The sequence below is a fragment of the Protopterus annectens genome, chromosome 13.part0 (genome assembly GCF_019279795.1).
Source record: "Protopterus annectens isolate FY-2018-M chromosome 13.part0, PAN1.0, whole genome shotgun sequence".
NCBI classification, from domain to species: Eukaryota; Metazoa; Chordata; order Ceratodontiformes; family Protopteridae; genus Protopterus; species Protopterus annectens.
This window is the reverse complement of record NC_056747.1, coordinates 1,320,543,160-1,320,561,361: the sequence shown is the minus strand read 5'-3', so window position 1 is coordinate 1,320,561,361 and position 18,202 is coordinate 1,320,543,160.

Here is an 18,202-nt window from a genome sequence, read left to right as displayed (position 1 = left end):
ATGATAGTAGAAACTAAATGCCTCGCAGGTACGGTATGCTCGGCCAAACCATTACTTCATAGAACACCAGAGGCCAGCATATACAGCATATAAACACTTGAATGACAAATATAAATATATATTTATTTATTAAAGCATGAGATGCAACAAAGTGCACTAATATCAAATCAAACCAGTTTCGGCTACCCAACCTTCATCAGTGAAAAAGCATTTGTCATGCACAATATTTCATTATAGATACCACCAACCAATGGAAACATGGTATAGTCCAACCCAAATGCAAGTTTTGCAATGATATTTGCATAGTTGTATAACCATAATGAAATAGAGGCATTTTGAAACAATACAATAATACATGATTAAATTATTTAAACTAATACAGATTTTTACCAAAATTACATCTGACCTTAATAATATACATAGTATTGTATTTTACATAACTTCAAAGTTCTATTGACTGTATCCTGATATGATGACATATACTGTGAGCAAACTACAAGATCCCCAATAGCATATAAATATCTACTGTACTAATATCAAATACATTGTTCAAATAACATAAAAATGATAGTATAAGATGTAAAGTTTTAACCAAAATGTATAATGTATTATTGATACATTTGATATTTGATGCCATGTTTTATAATAAGATATAATAGACAATCTGAGCACACAAATACTATTTCGGTCAGCTGAAATACTATTATAATGCTATGAAAAATAGAAATTCACATGATATACTGGCAATTGTATTGTCATAAGGATAATATTATATTTAAATACAATGACATATAACTAGATATGTTTAGCAGCCCAGTAGGTAGATTTTGTTGCAATCAACCAACATGTTTTAACAACAGCAGCATACAAATACACAGCCCTCATACTTGCCTAGCACATATATAAAGTATTATATCTGATATGAGATATAGCAATGTGTAGACATACGGCAAGAACAATGTCAATAGATAAGCTTAACATATGGATGAAAAACCCATACAATCGGATCTTATAATTCATAGGATACATCTCTTCTTTGTATATGTTCTTCCCAGTCATAACACCTATACTGTATTTAAAGTGGTTCCAGCGTGTGTTATCCCAATTATCTTTCACATACAGATTATAAGTGGTCATTAAGACCCAGGGGAAATAGCGCCCCAAGGTGAATGATCCAATATTTTTCTTTGTGGTTCAAAATATTATGCCACCCCTGTTGGTTGCTCCTGTCTCCAGTTATTTTGTCAATGATCATGAACATAAATCTGGCATTAGTATGTTTCAAGGTGTGTCTGTACAGAGCATTGGTCTATTCTTTATTTCTGATGTCACTTTTATGTTCACTCATTCTTACTCTGAGTGATCGTGATGTTTGCCCAACATAAAATGCTGAACATTGACACGTTGCTAAATATATAACCCAACTACTACTGAAATTGCCAAAGACTCTTAGATCATAGACTCTACTTGTATTAGCACTAGTGAATTGTTTAAGTTTACTTACTTGGTTACAAGACCCGCAATGGCCACATGGAAAAGTACCCAGAAGTTGGTCTCCAGTCATTGTCATCTGTTTATAAATAGCGCCCCCACTTTCTTTGTGCTTGTAGTGTGAAAACAGGGCATCTAACGTTTTGCCCCGTCTATATGAGAACTGACATTTGGGGCCCAAAAGATTTCTTAATTCTTCATTTGCTAGTAGTATATTTCAATTAGAATCCAAAATGTTTCTGATTACATTATGATTCCGTCCATATGTAGTGACAAACCTCAATGTAGACTCAACTCCTGTGGTTTCACGCTTCTTATACTGTAGTAACATGTTCCTATCCTGATTGGCAGACCAAGTACTAGCTGAAAATATATCTGATTTATTATATCCTCTTTCCAAAAATCTGTTTTGGAGATCCAGTTTCGCTTTCTCAAAATCTTTCTTAGATGAACTGATGCGTTTAATCCGCAAAAATTGAGATTTAGGTATGTTGCAGATGGTGTGCATGGGTGCATGCTGGACGCATGGAGCAGGGTGTTGTAGTGTGGATATTTCCTGTAGGTCTTAGTGCTCAAAGTGTGATCATCATTCCTATAAACAGTAACATCTAAAAAATCAATGGTGTCAGAGTTGTATGTTACTGTGAACTCTATACCCCAAATGTTGTCATTCAAATATTCCACAAACTCCTGATGATATGTAGAATCTGCACGCCACACCATCCAACAATCATCCATGATGTCAGATTGTTAGGGGTATAAAACATGCAGCCAATGCCATTTTAATCAGTCTTTCTTGCCGCGCGGTGCCTGAAGCAGAAGCAGTTTGCAAGTGCCAGTCGGCCGACTCCTGAAATTTTCGTTTTCGAGTTTCAGAACCAAAGTCTTCAAACTAAAGCTAAGTACCCCGTTGGGGAAACTTTTTCTTGCTCCTTACCGATGTCAGTAAAAGTTAATAATTGCATTACTTGTGGGAAGCAAATACTTCGTAAGGATTTTCATTTGTACAGTATTCCTTGCCTAGGCCCTGATCACAATGTGCCTTGCCGTCGGTTTTGTGCTAAATTTAACCAACACACTGTTAAACGTCGGTATATTTTTGCTTCTAAATATTTTGGTTTAAGATTTAACTATCCTGAAATGTTGGTTAGCAATCCGACTACCGGAGTTCACAAAAAACGGAAGGAAAAAACAGAAACATACCGTCGAGGTCCAAAACTGACGACGAAGGTTCTCCTAAGCCAGTCGCCGGGCCGCCGGTACTCAGTGAGGCGCTTTTGCAGCCCCTGATGCCCGCTACTTTTGAGTCGCAGGCCTCTACCGAGACCCATTTGGAGTCTGGTATGCTGCGAGATTCTGCAAGTATTGAACCCACAGATTTCTCTCCCTTGGATGGATCCGGAGCTGCTGAGCAGGCACCGGCTTCTGAGGGTGTTTTCAGGCCTCAACATTTGTATATTAAACCAACGCCATCATCAAAAACAAGGCCAAAACCAACTTCTTTGTCTAAAAAAATGACAAATGAGCCATGTGCTCAGGCCCCTATGCCTAAAAAACAAATTATAAAAATGGCTGAGGATTTAATTACTTTGATTAGGGGTTCCCAACCCCCCCCTGCTAAGAGGCCTAGGCATGGCACTGATTATGAATCTTCAGATCAGGTTTCCATTTCTTCTGATTCCTCTTCTGATCAGGAATTTTCTATTCCACCTTATGAGGACTCTGATGCAGAGGAATTCATTCATTCTGCTTCTCCTCCTGAGGATTACTCTTTTGGAGAGACTTTGCATACTTTAAGGGAACATTTTCACTGGGAGAGTCAGGACTTTTTAGAATCTAAAAAGAGGCTTAGGGATTTTCTTCTTCTTCCTCAGCATAGGCCTTTGGCAATACCTCCTGTATTAGACATTGTTGATGATGTGTTCTCGGAATCAAGCATGGTTCCTGATTCCCTGCCTCCAGTTTCTAGTAAGCCAGACAGATATTACAGGGTTCCTGACTCCCACAACTTTCTTTTCAAAAATCCTGCTGCTGACCCTGAAACTATTTCTCAAGGTCCCAAGGGTGTTAAGGCTTCTACAGCCAAAAATCCTACCCCTTCTGATAGAGATTCCAGGGCGCTGGATAGATGGGGAAAGAAGGTTTATACGTCTGCAACCTTGGCAATCAGGACTTTAAACTGCCAGTTTCATATGCTTAAATATCAACAGCATGTTATGGACTTACTGAAACAGAAAATGATGTTGATTTCTGAATGCGTGGAAAATAAATAGTTACAATATTTATTGCATTCAGCAGAACAGGTTGGAAAGCATACTTTGCAATGTGGTTTTGATTCATTGGAGGCCTCTTGCAGGGCCGCTGTAACTGGATCTGTGATAAGAAGGCATGCCTGACTCAAGGAGCAAAATCTGCCTGATCATGTTAAAGCTAAATTGTTGGATGCCCCTTTACAGCAGGAATGTCTTTTTGGTAATAAGGCAGAAGAGGTTTTAAAGAAAATTGAAGACAAAGCTAAATCTATGAAAACTGTAAAAGATTTCTTGCAAGTGCAGCCACCCAGTTTCAGTAGACACTGGCCTACTAAGAACTGATCCTTTCCTGTGTCCAACAGAGCCACTCAGGGCAAATCCAGATGCTCCAAAGGTTCCAGATATCAATCACAAGGATCTTACAGATCAAAGCAATGGGGTGCCTCCACCTCCAAATCAGGAGGTAACAAAGCACAACCCTACAGTAAACAGTCTCAATGACTTTCCTCTGCCATCTCCAAGCACTTATCTTTAGGCAGCCGCCTTGGGGGGAAAACTAGCACTTCATGCTCAAAATTGGCATTTAATTACCCAGGACAAGTGTGTATTAAACTTAGTATCCCAGGGGTACAGATTTCATTTCCACATGTTGCCAATTCCAAATGGATGGCCAGATCTGCCACCAAACCAGTGGGCAGAGGCCCAGAAACAAGTCATGTCCCTCATGGATATGGGGGCTATTCAACCAGTACCAGAAAAGGCAAAAGGACAAGGATTTTATTCAAGACTTTTCCTGGAACCCAGAAAAGACAAATCATGGCATCCAATTCTGGACTTATCAATTCTAAATACATTTCTGGACATTCCAAAATTCAAAATGCTGACTTTACAACAGCTACTGCCTATGCTAGGCAAGAATGCCTGGTTGGTAACTTTAGACTTAAAAGAGCCATACCTACATATCACAATATGGGAATCTTGCAGAAGGTACCTCCGCTTCAAAGCAGTCTTTTTGCATTACCAATTCTCTGCACTGCCCTTTGGCTTATCTACTGCACCCAGGGTCTTTACAAAGTGCCTGGCATTTTTCAGACAAAGAAACATTCAAATTTATCCCTATCTGGACGATTGTCTCATTCAGGCAGAGGACAAGAACACTCTTCTTCAACATTTGGCGTTTGTAAAAAAGGCTTCTAGCATGCCTAGGGTACACCATAAATGAAAAGAAATCACAACTGGTACCCTCTCAAATAATTACATTCCTGGGTGCAAGCTTGAATACAACTGCCCAGATGGCTTACCTCACACCAGACAAACAAATTCAATTGACAACATACTTCAAACAAGTGGCAACAAAAACCCAGCTATCTGCCAGACAAATTCTGCAGGCTTTGGGGTTCATGGCATCCTGCATTCTACTAATTCCATATGCGAGACTGCATATGAGGAAACTTCAATGGTATCTAAAAAAACTTATGGAGTCAACATTGTCACAGCCTGGAAACAATGATTCCTCTTATTCCCTGCCTGCAACAAGAGTTTCTTTGGTGGGCAGAGGCATGCCACCAAAACAAGGGACTGTCATTCATTCTACCCCCTGCCACCCAAACCCTAACTACAGACACATCAGACTATGCTTGGGGGGCCCATCTGGCAGGGAGATGCATTCAGGGCAAATGGAGCCCAAACCAAATGCATCTACATGTCAACCAGAAAGAAATGCTAGCTGTTCAGAATGCTCTGACAAACTTCAAGGACTTCCTTCATCCAGGACAACTACTGATAAAGACGGACAACACCACATTTATGTGGTACATGAACAAGCAGGGGGTTACCCATTCCTGCCCCCTTTGCAGACTAGCCATGGCCTTGTGGAACACAGCCTTGACTTACCAAATACATCTTCAACCTCAATTCCTGCCAGGAAAGCAAAATACTCTGGCAGACGACCTAAGCAGAAATCTTATGGACCCGCACAAATGGAAACTGGATCCACAAATCTTCAGCATGTTAACACAAAAATGCGGAAGACCACAAATAGATCTATTTGCCTCTCCCCAAAACTATCAGTTGGACAAATTCTGCACAAGAACTCATCACAAAAAAGCATGTAAAGTGGATGTTCTATCCTTCAGCTGGAAAAACCTATCAGTCTATGCCTTTCCCCCTCTGCCTCTACTCTCCAAGGTCTTACTAAAAGTCAGACAGGAAAAACCAAAAATGATTCTAATTGTTCCAGACTTGCCTCGCCAACACTGGTACCTGCTTCTAAGGAATATGTCATACCTTCCTCCATGGTACTTGCCTCAAACACCTCACCTATTGTCTCAGCAGAACTATCAAATTCTGCACACTCAGCTCCAAACTCTGAATCTTGCAGCATGGCTAATCAACTAATTTCACCAACCACATCTCTCAGTAAACCTGTGATGGATGCCATTTTGGAGGCCAGAAGGCCTAGTACTAGAAAATCTTATGCTGATAAATGGAAGATATTCTGTGCTTGGAACCAAGCACAGGGAATAGACATAGCAAAGCCCAATATTCCTCAGATTTTGCAATACTTAACTGAGATGCTTCACAAGGGCCTATCTTTTCTTTCAATAAAAATCCATGCCTCTGCCATCTCAGCTTATTACAACACAGAGCCTCCCCTCTTTTCTCATCCCCTGCTAAAACAGTACCTCAGAGGGGCCAACATTTTAAGGCCTCCCAGGAGAGCACCAACTCCTGCATGGGACCTCAATTTTGTGCTGGAAAAATGCACCCTACCTCTTTTTGAACCAGCAGCTACTGTGGATATAAAATGTCTTTCTTGGAAGACAGCCTTTCTTTTGGCAGTCATTTTAGCTAGAAGGGTTTCAGAACTACAGGCTCTCATGGCAGTGGAGCCTTTCATTATATTTTACCCAGACAGGGTGGCCCTCAGGACCAATCCTTCTTTTATGCCTAAGGTGGTATCCAGTGTGGCTCTTAACCAGACCATTCACCTGCCAACTCTTTTCCCAAATCCGCAGAACAAGGGGAGCGGATTCTGCATTCATTGGATGTACACAGACAACTAAGATTCTACTTAAACAGGACAAAATATCCAAGAAAGTCTGAGCAACTACTGGTGGCATTTGTTGCAGGATCAGAGGGAAGGCTATATCAAAGCAGACTATTTCTAAATGGATAAGCCATTGCATTCGTTTCTGCTACTTGTACCATGGAAAACCTGTGCCCAAGGGGATCAGATCCCATTCCACCAGGGCTGCCTTTACTTCAGCAGCTTTTCTCAGAGGGGTCCCTACCAGAGACATTCTAGAAGCTGCTACTTGGAGCTCAGTTCATACGTTCACAAAGCATTACCATTTACCTCTCTTTTCTAAATCTAGGGCAGGCTTTGCCACTGCAGTCCTGCAGGGCCTTATAGCTGCTCCTAATGCTGTTTAGTTCCATCCTCCCATCCATAGCTTTGGGATTCTACCCAAATGTAATGACTGCAACAGTGAAACATGAAGAACATAGTACAGTTGTGTACACTTACCATAAATGTAGATGTTCGAGTGTATTCGCTGTTGCAGTCTGGATTACCCACCTGTCAGCCCACTTTCTATACATTTTCTTTCCTTCACTATGCTCAAAAGCCTTTGTGGTGTATTTGCTTTTAGTTGTAGGTAAATTTGATGAGTTCTAAAGTGCATTTATATATATATATATATATATATATATATATATATATTTTTTTTTTTTGCTCCCCATTTGGGGGGCACCTGACATCTGGGGCAAGAAAAACTGATTAAAATGGCGTTGGCTGCATGTTTTATACCCCTGACGACCTGATGTCATGGAAGAGGAGACAGCAACTGATGCAGGACCCAAGACTTTGTTATTCAGGCCGACTGAGGGCAACCTGCCAGCAGATTACCCAAATGTAATGACTGCAACAGTGAATACACTCGAACATCTACATTTATGATAAGTGTACACAACTGTACTTTTCATGTCCTGCAGTTAGTGCAAAGAGTGAAGGGTTTAAGCTGCTAACAAGCTACTTCTTGCAGGGAAGGGTTTGATTCCGTCAGCCTTCATTTTTCTTCTGTGTGACATTGAGCAAGTCACTTAACCAGACACAGCTGTGGGGCAACTGGAGATGTTGGCTAAGCTCCTCAATAGTCTCATGGACTGCATGCTTAGTAACTACCAATGAACCTAAATAATACACTTGTCATGTGAATGTGAAGTCAGTCTTTGCACAGAAATAAATAAATACATGCTTAGTAACTACCAATGAACCTAAATAATACACTTGTCATGTGAATGTGGTCAGTCTTTGCACAGAAATAAATAAATACAAAAAAGTTTAACTCTGATGACAAAAATGTTAAAAATGTTGTCAAAACCAAGGTTCCATTTATAAATGTTGAGTTTTGCATAAAGGTTAAGGTCTTTGTATAATAGGCATGCAATACATGCTTCAATTCTGACCCTGGATTATTGGCTAGGCTTAAAATGGCCCATCAAGGCAGTTAGCCTGGTATTCGCCCATGAAAAGTTATCATATCCACACAAGAAGTGAATGCTTTCTACCTTTTAATTAAAACAATAAATCAATTGTACAATAAGAATCATGCATAGTATGGCACTGTGTAATACTGCAGTTTAGTCCCACTCTGCATTACTGGGTGGACCCTTGGCCTAGTCACCCTTAGAATCAAACCTGGCCAGGCATGAATAAATCTCACTACAGCAAATATCTATTCATGCATCATTTTTTGTAGTAATAAATGAAGGGTGCATAGTGCTTTCCTTGTTAATTTTAGTGCAGTTTCATGTCACATAGTTATTCTTGTTAGTACTACATACTGGAATTTAAGCACACAATATTTGCATGCAGCAGTAATGATACTAATGATTGTTAAGAACACTGGAGGTTGGTATTACTTTGACATAAATAAGAATGTATATACTTGGAGTGTAACTGCTGTTTCCCAAAGTGGCAATCTATCAAGGCATTACAGCACAATAGAGACATATTATTTTTATCTTGTACAAAATCACTCAGTTAGATGTCCCAGTGATACAGCAATTAGCACTGATGTATCATATTCCTTGATTCTGCAACTTTCTGTGTGGAATTTGCTTGGGTTTTGGCTGGGTGCTCCAGTCCCCCCCCCCCCCATATCTAAGCATAAGCTGCATGTGAATTACCTTTATACCACACTGTCCAGTTTGTGCATCCTGCAATGGGTTGGAACCCTGTTCAGGATTAGTTTATCTGCCTTCTTTCTAGTCACTGTTGGGATAGGCTTTTGCTCCCATGTAACCCTGAAGTGGATTAAGTAGAGTATCAGAGAATAAGTCAACTAAAGTATCACTCAGAAGTTCTGGTAATTTAATTTAAAATGAAGATTTATCTATGCACAGGGACTGTAATAGTAAATTAAAGTTTTTAAAAAAATGCATTTCCAGTAATCCTCTTCATGGCGGGGTGTCCACTGCAATTTAAAAACAGGCAAAACTGAGACAGGTGCAGGCAGCCTTATAATAATATTAGGGAAAAAACAGTTGGATAAACTATTGATTATGGATAAAGCTTACATTTTGAAAGAAGTGTGCATGTATTTTTTCATAAAGTACAAATGCTTATGGTCTGTCATTCATACAGACAACTGCATCTCTCTCTCTCTTTCTCTCTCTCTCTGTCTATCTATCTGATTAAGCAAAAAAGGGTGGGCTCAGTGGGCCAACATGCTATATGCAGACCATACTTTTTGACTTGTAACACCCAGACTGATGTATTTAGAAGCACTACAAGCTACTAAAATGTTTATGCTGATGTTCTGAAATGGTACTTAGATATATTTACATTTGGACTGTATTTGCTGCAGTATTAATATTTTCTCTTGTAAAATCACAGTATAATAAGGAAAGAAGCAATGATACTTTTCTGATGAAATTATGTCAGTTTGCCAAAGAGAGGGTTTTATTTATAATAATTTACAAGAAAAACAAGGTCAGTTTAAATTATTTATAATTACAGATTGATTATGAGGATACTAAGCATTTTATTAGAATTTATAAAAGTCAAGGAAAGACAGCCAGCATTCAAGGACATGGAGCAGCTCAGAAAGCAAATCCTCTTATTAACAGTATATAGAGATGTAGGTTACAACTTAGAAAAAAAATTCACATAGTGATGTGCAACACATTGGCACCACAGTCAGACATCAGGAAAAAACATGAGTTGGTATAATGGTTAGGGTATCTACTCACAGACATAAGGTGCAGTGTTTGATTCTCACCTTTGGGAGGTAATTTGGGTAGGGCTAGAATAACTCATTAAAGCAGCTGGCCATCTACTTAACTATGAATTAAAAAATATATCTATATATCAAATTTGTTTCTTTCAACAATACAGCCACGATAAGTCCCAAATAGAGGCTATGCAAATGGCTGCCTTATAGCCTTTATCATCTTGGTTGGAACAGTAGGCAAATAGCAATTGCCCATTGGTCAAATTGCAATTCATCGGATACACTGAGTCATACAGTTGCACAGATGAGTAGCACTGCCATCTCAGAATAAAAGTTTCTGTCATTCACTTCTGAGCACCTTCTGTAAAGATTCTGCATGTATTCCTTATGTCTGCCCTTTGGGTGGGCTGGTTTCCTCCCACGTTCTAAATATATGCTGTAGGTGAATTGCTCCTAGGTGTGCACATAGTGTATACGTGAGTGAGCATGTGCATTTTGTGCTAGCCCAATGAGAACACTGTCCAGAATGGGTTTCAGTGCCTGCTGGCCGATGAGATAGGCTGCAGTGTCCCTGCAACACTGTAAGGGATAAAGTGGGTTGCATAAAAATGGACAGATGGGTGGATAGATGAAGGGATGAATGAATGAATGAATGAATGAATGAATGAATGAATGAATGAATGGACAGATGGAAAGACAAACAATAGGTCATAACACATTCATTCTATAGTAGTTCACACATTGCTAAAGGACCTACAAATGCAGAGTTATCATGTTCACTGTTAAAGGACCTACAAAGGCAGGATTATCATTTCACTGCTAAAGGACCTACAAAGGTAGAGTTATCATGTTAACTGCAGCTTCACTTGTTGCTCATTGATGGTACATCTTGTCTATGAATACTTCAGAGAGATTTCTGCAAAAGGCATATGAGTCAGACTAGCTTTTTTTTAATGTTGATGAGATGAGCACCAAGAAATGAAAAAAGGTGCCCAGAAGTATAGTGCTCTGGATAACAGCCTAGTTCACTGATGTATAATGCTTGCCAAAAACATACTTTCAGCTGTGTTTTTGTTGTTGTTCAAAGATCCTAGGGTATAATGTCTGTCAAAAGTAGTTCCAATGTAGTAGTATTATAATAGATTCAGAGGATAACTTTTCTGAAACCTGTCATCTTTTTACTATAAGAAATGGATCCCGGGATTCAATAACGCCTACGTTGTGTACACAAAGTGTAGACTGTTCTGAGTGAACAGACAAAACAGACATAATTCCCACCTTCTTGCACCTAATTTTAGTTTTCCTGCTGATATTCTTGCAGCTTTAAATATTGACAGGGATTTATAAAGGTTACCACAAAGTATAGACTACATATACACTTACTGTAATCTTGCTGAGTGACTAGAAAGCACAAAAAATGTGATAAGAATGTTCTTGAATACATATCCTGTACACTTACCCCCCAGATTTACTATCCTTCCATACAGGACTAGCTTAGTCCTGCAGGGAAGCGGCCGTTCAGGAGCATGACAGCAGCGTGCCATGCATATTAATGAAGGCGTGCAGCCTGAGCTCCTTATCTTACACAGAGCATGTGAGTGTAGGGGGCGTGTCTGAGAGCAGAATATACACGCCCCTGCAATGAAAAACAGCAGACAAGTCCCAAAATAATGAGTGAGACCGCTCATAGGTGTATGCATACCCCCAGCAACATCCCCCACATGTACAAGAGCAATAGTTATAACAACAAATATAAAGATATATATTTTTTTATGAAACAGATGAGATTTAACCGTAGGTGTGCTGGTTTGCCCATCGCTAAGCTACGGGTAATGCAGCTTAAATGGCACAAGAGGATAAAAAGCAAGATATATGCAAATGAAGCCATACACCAATAGTGTAGTGGGCAGAGCATTCGCCTTACGAACAGTCATTCCCAGTTTGAGTCCCACTGCAGTATTTTCCATGTCAAATCATTTTATTACCAATATGTTTAGTTGCATAACCTACAAAATAACATATATTTGTGAACTGGAGTACTGCATTAAATGCAGATGTGAGGTGTTAGTGTCATAATGTTGCAAAGTCCACCGATAAACACATGTACCCCATACAGTATATGTACACAGGAATCAGGGATACAAATGTAAGGTAAAATGTGCAATGAATGATAATTCCATACAGCTTCCAAATCCCCCACCATCCCAAGAACCATTACACATTACTGTCTACATTAGTGTAGCAGTAAGCGGGAGTAAGCACTATTAAGCAGTAGTAAGTGGGAGTAAGTGTATGTAAGCACCAGTAAGCGAGTTTAAGCCCATTTGTGTGGGAGTAAGCAATGCACACACAGGATAAGCAATATTGAAGCTAACAAGCTGTAATCATATTTAACCCAAGGTTAGCAGTGCTTACCCTCATGCAAACCCACTTACAAGTGCTTAAAAGTGTCTTAATCACTCTGTATCCAACAACCCTTGTTCTGGCCAGCAACAAAATAAACAGTCTCAGCAAGGCTCAAACCCAAGACCCTGCATACCATAGCCAAAGTGATTTACCACTAAGCCATCACATCATTGCATAAGATAGAGGTATCACCAAACAAATCCTCTTTATGGGAAAATCAAACTGAACTTGTGAAAGGAATCTATATACAGTCTTATGTTGTATAATCTACTACATAACACATATATGTGAACTGGAGTACTGCAGTAAGGCCAGATGTGAGGTGTAATTGTAATAATGTGTTGAAGTCCCCCAATAAACACAAGGACCCCATAGACTGTATATACACATGAATCATGGATACCAGACACATATATAACATGTAATGCATAATAAATTAATGCCAAAAGCAAATATAATCTTCTTCTTCCTTCGGCTGCTCCCGTTAGGGGTCGCCACAGCAGATCAGCTGTTTCCATTTCTTCCTGTCCTCTGCATCTCGCTCTGTCACACCAACCACCTGCATGTCCTCTCTCACCACATCCATAAACCTTATCTTAGGACTCCCTCTTTTCCTGTTACCTGGCAGCTTCATCCTTAGCATGTTTTTCCCAATATACTCTGCATCCCTCCTCAGCACATGTCCAAACCAATGTAATCTTGCCTCTCTGGCTTGATATCCAAACCTTCCAACCTGGGCTGACCCTCTAATATACTTATTCCTAATTCTGTCCATCCTCGTCACACCAGTATGTCCAGTATATTGGCCCATATCTGCTGCCTGTCACCCTGTCCCCCTAGGAAATCAGTGGGGTGATCCCAGATGTTTAGGCAGCAGACAGGAAATACAACCGATTGTCACACATCTATAAAAACAAACCTGTCACACTAGCAACTCCCCAAACTGTTATGAGAGTATTAGGCCACGTATGTCCCATCTACACCCCCATGTTATCAAGCTGTGACCAGAGTGTGTACAGTAACAGAGTGAGATGTAAGTGCATAATACTAATGTGAAATCTGGTACTTTGTGCGGCAACATTCAGGTAGTCCTAGCAAACATTGCTCCAACAGATCCATCAGATATGAACACTGTGCTGGGAAATAAAAGCTTGATACCCTGTACTGGTACTGTGTACTTTGGTATTGTATGGCATTGTGAGTGTTGCAGTTGCTCTGAGTAATAAGGTATCACTGATCACTGTCACCCACACTGAACTACATAATATAACTGTCTAGGAAATCCTGTATAAGAGTGTAAGTCACTAAGCCCACACACATATGGACCAAACCCCACAATATGTGTGGAGGCCACAACAGCAGTGGACTGATGGCAGGAATGGCAGCATGACATACTCACAGCCCACTACATAACAACCCCTGACAGCATGTCATATGTACAAAACCTGGTATGTAGGTGGAGGACAGAGGCTGGAACACAGGCCCATATGTGAAATAGTGTTGTCATACACTAAGCAAGTTGCTGGTGTTACAGGATAGTCTGCAGCATACCCTTAGTCAGGAATTTGAAGGTAGAAACAGAAATGGATGTAGCCATGTATTGACAGCACTCAACATACACACTGCCAGTGAAATATCTGACACAAGACCTGTGTGGTGGATGACAAAACATAATAGGCACACCTCTGGCCATCAAGTGGATAGGCCCACAGTTGAGGGCTATGCAGACAGACTGCATTCCAAGTTAAACTTGTATGTACACACAAACCCTGTGACACCAGTGCTATACAATGCATACAACAACACTACTCCCACTCTGCCTGTAGTTCTGGAACCTCCTACAAATATGTAGCTGGCCTGAATGTGCAGGTTCTCCTGTAAAAGGTATTGCTACCTGCTGTCTGTGACACTGCTGCCCACACACAGGAAGGATGTCCACCATACAGGAAAGGTAAAGGGACCACGCCCACATAACGTAGGGCTTTATAGTAGTTGGTTGCCATGACAGTGATAATTGGAAGTAATACACAGCATGCTGAATGCAGGTAGCAGGTGGAGGACACTGATTGGTGAAGAGGCCATCACCTGATCATGTGCATCACCTACAAAATCCATGCTTCAATCTATTCAAAGCAGCTCAATCCAGTTACTGGAGAGAAACCGAGAGAGAGAGGGAGAGAGAGTGCGTGAAAGGCACAAGCGAACAAATGAAAAAACATCAAGCAAACCATCCAGAAGAGACTTCATTCCCAGAACAGGTATGTGAAGTATATATACATATAATTGACCATAGTACTTGATCCATAATAATGGGATATATGATGTGGAACAATTTATATGTGCCTTCAGGTGTTGTTGTACTGATGTTCAGCTGAACAACTACTAAGGACAATCGAATCCGTCCCTGTGGGTAGTAGGCCATACCCATCAACTGTGCAGAGCAGCACTGACTGATAAGATGTAAGCCATCATAGTGTGTGTTGTGTAATGGGAAGTATGCATATTACTGTGGCCAATAGCTGGTGGTGGAAGTAATGTCATAATAATGGGACACGTGGGTTCCACAGCCCACCTCTTGCAGGATACTCAGGTTAACCTGCATTGTAGCATGCAGGAGTGCCATAGGTATGTAATAGGGTTACCTGCAGTCTGGCCCTACATATACCCCCCAATGTCAGGCTGTGTCCTTATGTGGCACATGTCTGTGTTGTAACAAGGCAGAACAGTGCAGCTGTGCAGGAAGGTGTTGTGAGATTGTGGACCTGATGTCTGAATGTACCCCATATATAGGTATGCATATGTGTACACACACACACACACACACACACACACACACACACACACACACACACACACACACACACACACACACACACACACACACACACACACACACACACACACACAAACCCACACCCACACACATATATATATATATATATATATATATATATATATATATATATATATATAGATATATATACGTGGGTCTACTTGATATGGTTGACAGTTCATATGGTTGAAACTCATTTGGTCGACGGCTCATTTGGTCGACAATCAGTACTCAAGGCACTTAACAGGGATTTGTCCCCCTCCCCAAAGTTGTGCGACCCTGGATTTAATATATATAGTTGGGGGGATGTGGTGGGCCACAGCCCCCCACAATGGGAGGTGTGGGGGGGTGAAGCCCCCCACCTATATTCATTTAAAATGTTTTGTTTTTGTTGTATTTTCATGTTTTAAATGACTATTAAATGAATATTAGTGGGGGGCTTTTCCCCCACACCCCCTAACTATATATATCAACTCCAGGGTCACACAACTTTGGGGAGGGGGTAAATCCCTGTCAAGTGTCTTGAGTACTGGTTGTTGACCAAATGAGCCGTCGACCAAATGAGTTTCGACCATATGAACTGTCGACCATATCAAGTAGACTCATATATATATATATATATGTATATATATATATATATATACATGTATGTCCACAATTATACAGATACCCAGGTGTAGACATATATATGAACACATATACATCATATATATCTACACATATATAGATATATACCTATATGCACATGTCTACATATATACAAACACACACACAAACATTTATGTATGTAAATGCATATCCCCAATATTACCACCACAGTCCTGCATGCTATGTGTGAGGAAACATCACACATAGCAATACACACAGATATCTACAGCTGTCAGTATGTTCAATATGGATGGATATGTCACATGTGATCCCCTTGTTGGGACCACATTACCCATGTCTGTGAAGTAGGGAATGGGAATATGGAGAAGTATGGCAGGTATAGTTGTGGAGGTGGTCAAGGTTGGTAGATATAGAGGACAGCCTACAGGGGTGGTATGTGACACATGTGGTGGGTAAACACCCTGGATGGTGTGTGTGGTCTGTGATGTGGACACCCCATCACCTCAATATGGACACAATGGGAACAAGCCTCCCACCCACTGCTACCCACAACAGCAGTCCACATCCTGAAGGTGCCTGGCCTGGAGGCTGAGCAGGAGGAGCATGTGGGCCCTGTGAATGTGTACTGGGTGCCTCAAGGTGATGTAGTACATCCCACATGTGTCTGTGGAGCCCGTTATAGCACAGACCCTGAACCTGACCTCGGAGGACAAGAACATGTCTGTGTGTGCCCCTGGGAGGGGGACAACGTCCCTTGAGTTGGTTCCACCTGAAGGTATTGCTGGACCAGTACATGAGGAGGCCCCAGGGTGGGTCACACATGTTTTGTGGCCTGGTAACATTGGAAGATGTGTTTGGAGAGGAGGTTCTGCTGGCCAATAGTACATATACATGCTATTGTGTCACTGTTATAGAACGTAAGTCATAGTAATAGTCTACACAATCCCGGAACATGTCCAACAGCATGCATAGATAATCCCAATAACACAGACTGTCAGATGTACAGCAACCACATAGCAAGCATACCACAGGCATATATGGAACCATTGTGACCCTGACAATGGCATGCAGGTGAATCATTTGTAACAAACCAGCAATGATAGTGTCCACACAGGGAACATGGCTACAAACACATTGCACAAAGTGTGGTACAGTACAATATCTGCCCCACTGGTAGGTATGCTGTAGTCATACCTATTGAGTTGTGTGTACAGTTTGCTGTCATTGATATGGAGGGGGTGACAGTGATATGTATTAAGAACTGCGGTAACCTTGCTGCATGACTCGCTCACACCTGTGTCCATCTTTATGTCTTTCAGGCATGATGTCCCATGGAAGGCTTCCGGCATACTCAGCAGTTGAAAATGCATTCTGGTGAACCACCTCATACAGCACTATGCTGTCTTGTTTGGCCAGGCCGCCCATGATCAGCAGGAGTGGACCGCCCTGTGGAATGACCTAGTCCACGGGGTCAATGATGTCAGACTGCACAACCGCAGTTATGAGCAGGTCCAGCATCATTGTGTGCTGCTGCAGTCTGGGGGGATCACCTCGCCACGAGGGGGTCCATGCCATCCATACACCTCGACACATGTGGAGGAGCTCCTAGCCAGCCTTGTGGCACCTGCCCGTCTGCATAGCCACCAACCGCCAGACACCTTTGTGGAGTTGGGTGCTACCCACACACCGGCCGAGGGGCATGCAGGTAAGGCCACAAGGCACATCAGTAGACCACTGTTGCATATATATCTGCATCTGTACAGGTAGATCATGCATATCTGACATGTCATAGATATAGTTTGTTGCTGCATAGTAGTGATAAACAGATGTGCATATGTGGTAGTATTGTGGACATGTACTGTTGATGTATTGTAATGCTACACCCACCCTGTAGCAGTGCCAGAGATGTGGCCACTGACTTTGCATCTCTCACCCTCTTATGTAGGTCCCTCCAGTATACCACCAAGGCAGCAGCCTGTAGCTGGTGAGTATGGTTTATGTAGATGCTTGCCAATACACTGGGCATGTAATAGCTATGTTATATCCCATGCACACATCTAACACACCTACCCAGAATGCATGCTGTACATGTACACGTATTGTTGCTGTTAAATGCACGGCATCACAGTGGTGACCATGATGGGGTATTGGAAGGGTATGTCAGACACTGCAAGATAACTAACATCCTGTCATTGCGGAATGTGTCCACAGAGAGTAACATAATGGTGGGAGACATGGCCTACAGTAAGGACATGTTTGGAACAACACCCATATACAGTGCAACACCAGTGTATATACATGTAGGACAATGGCGACTGTTGCAGAGTTACACTATGGCATAAAGTATTACTGTGGTCTACATTATCAGCTGG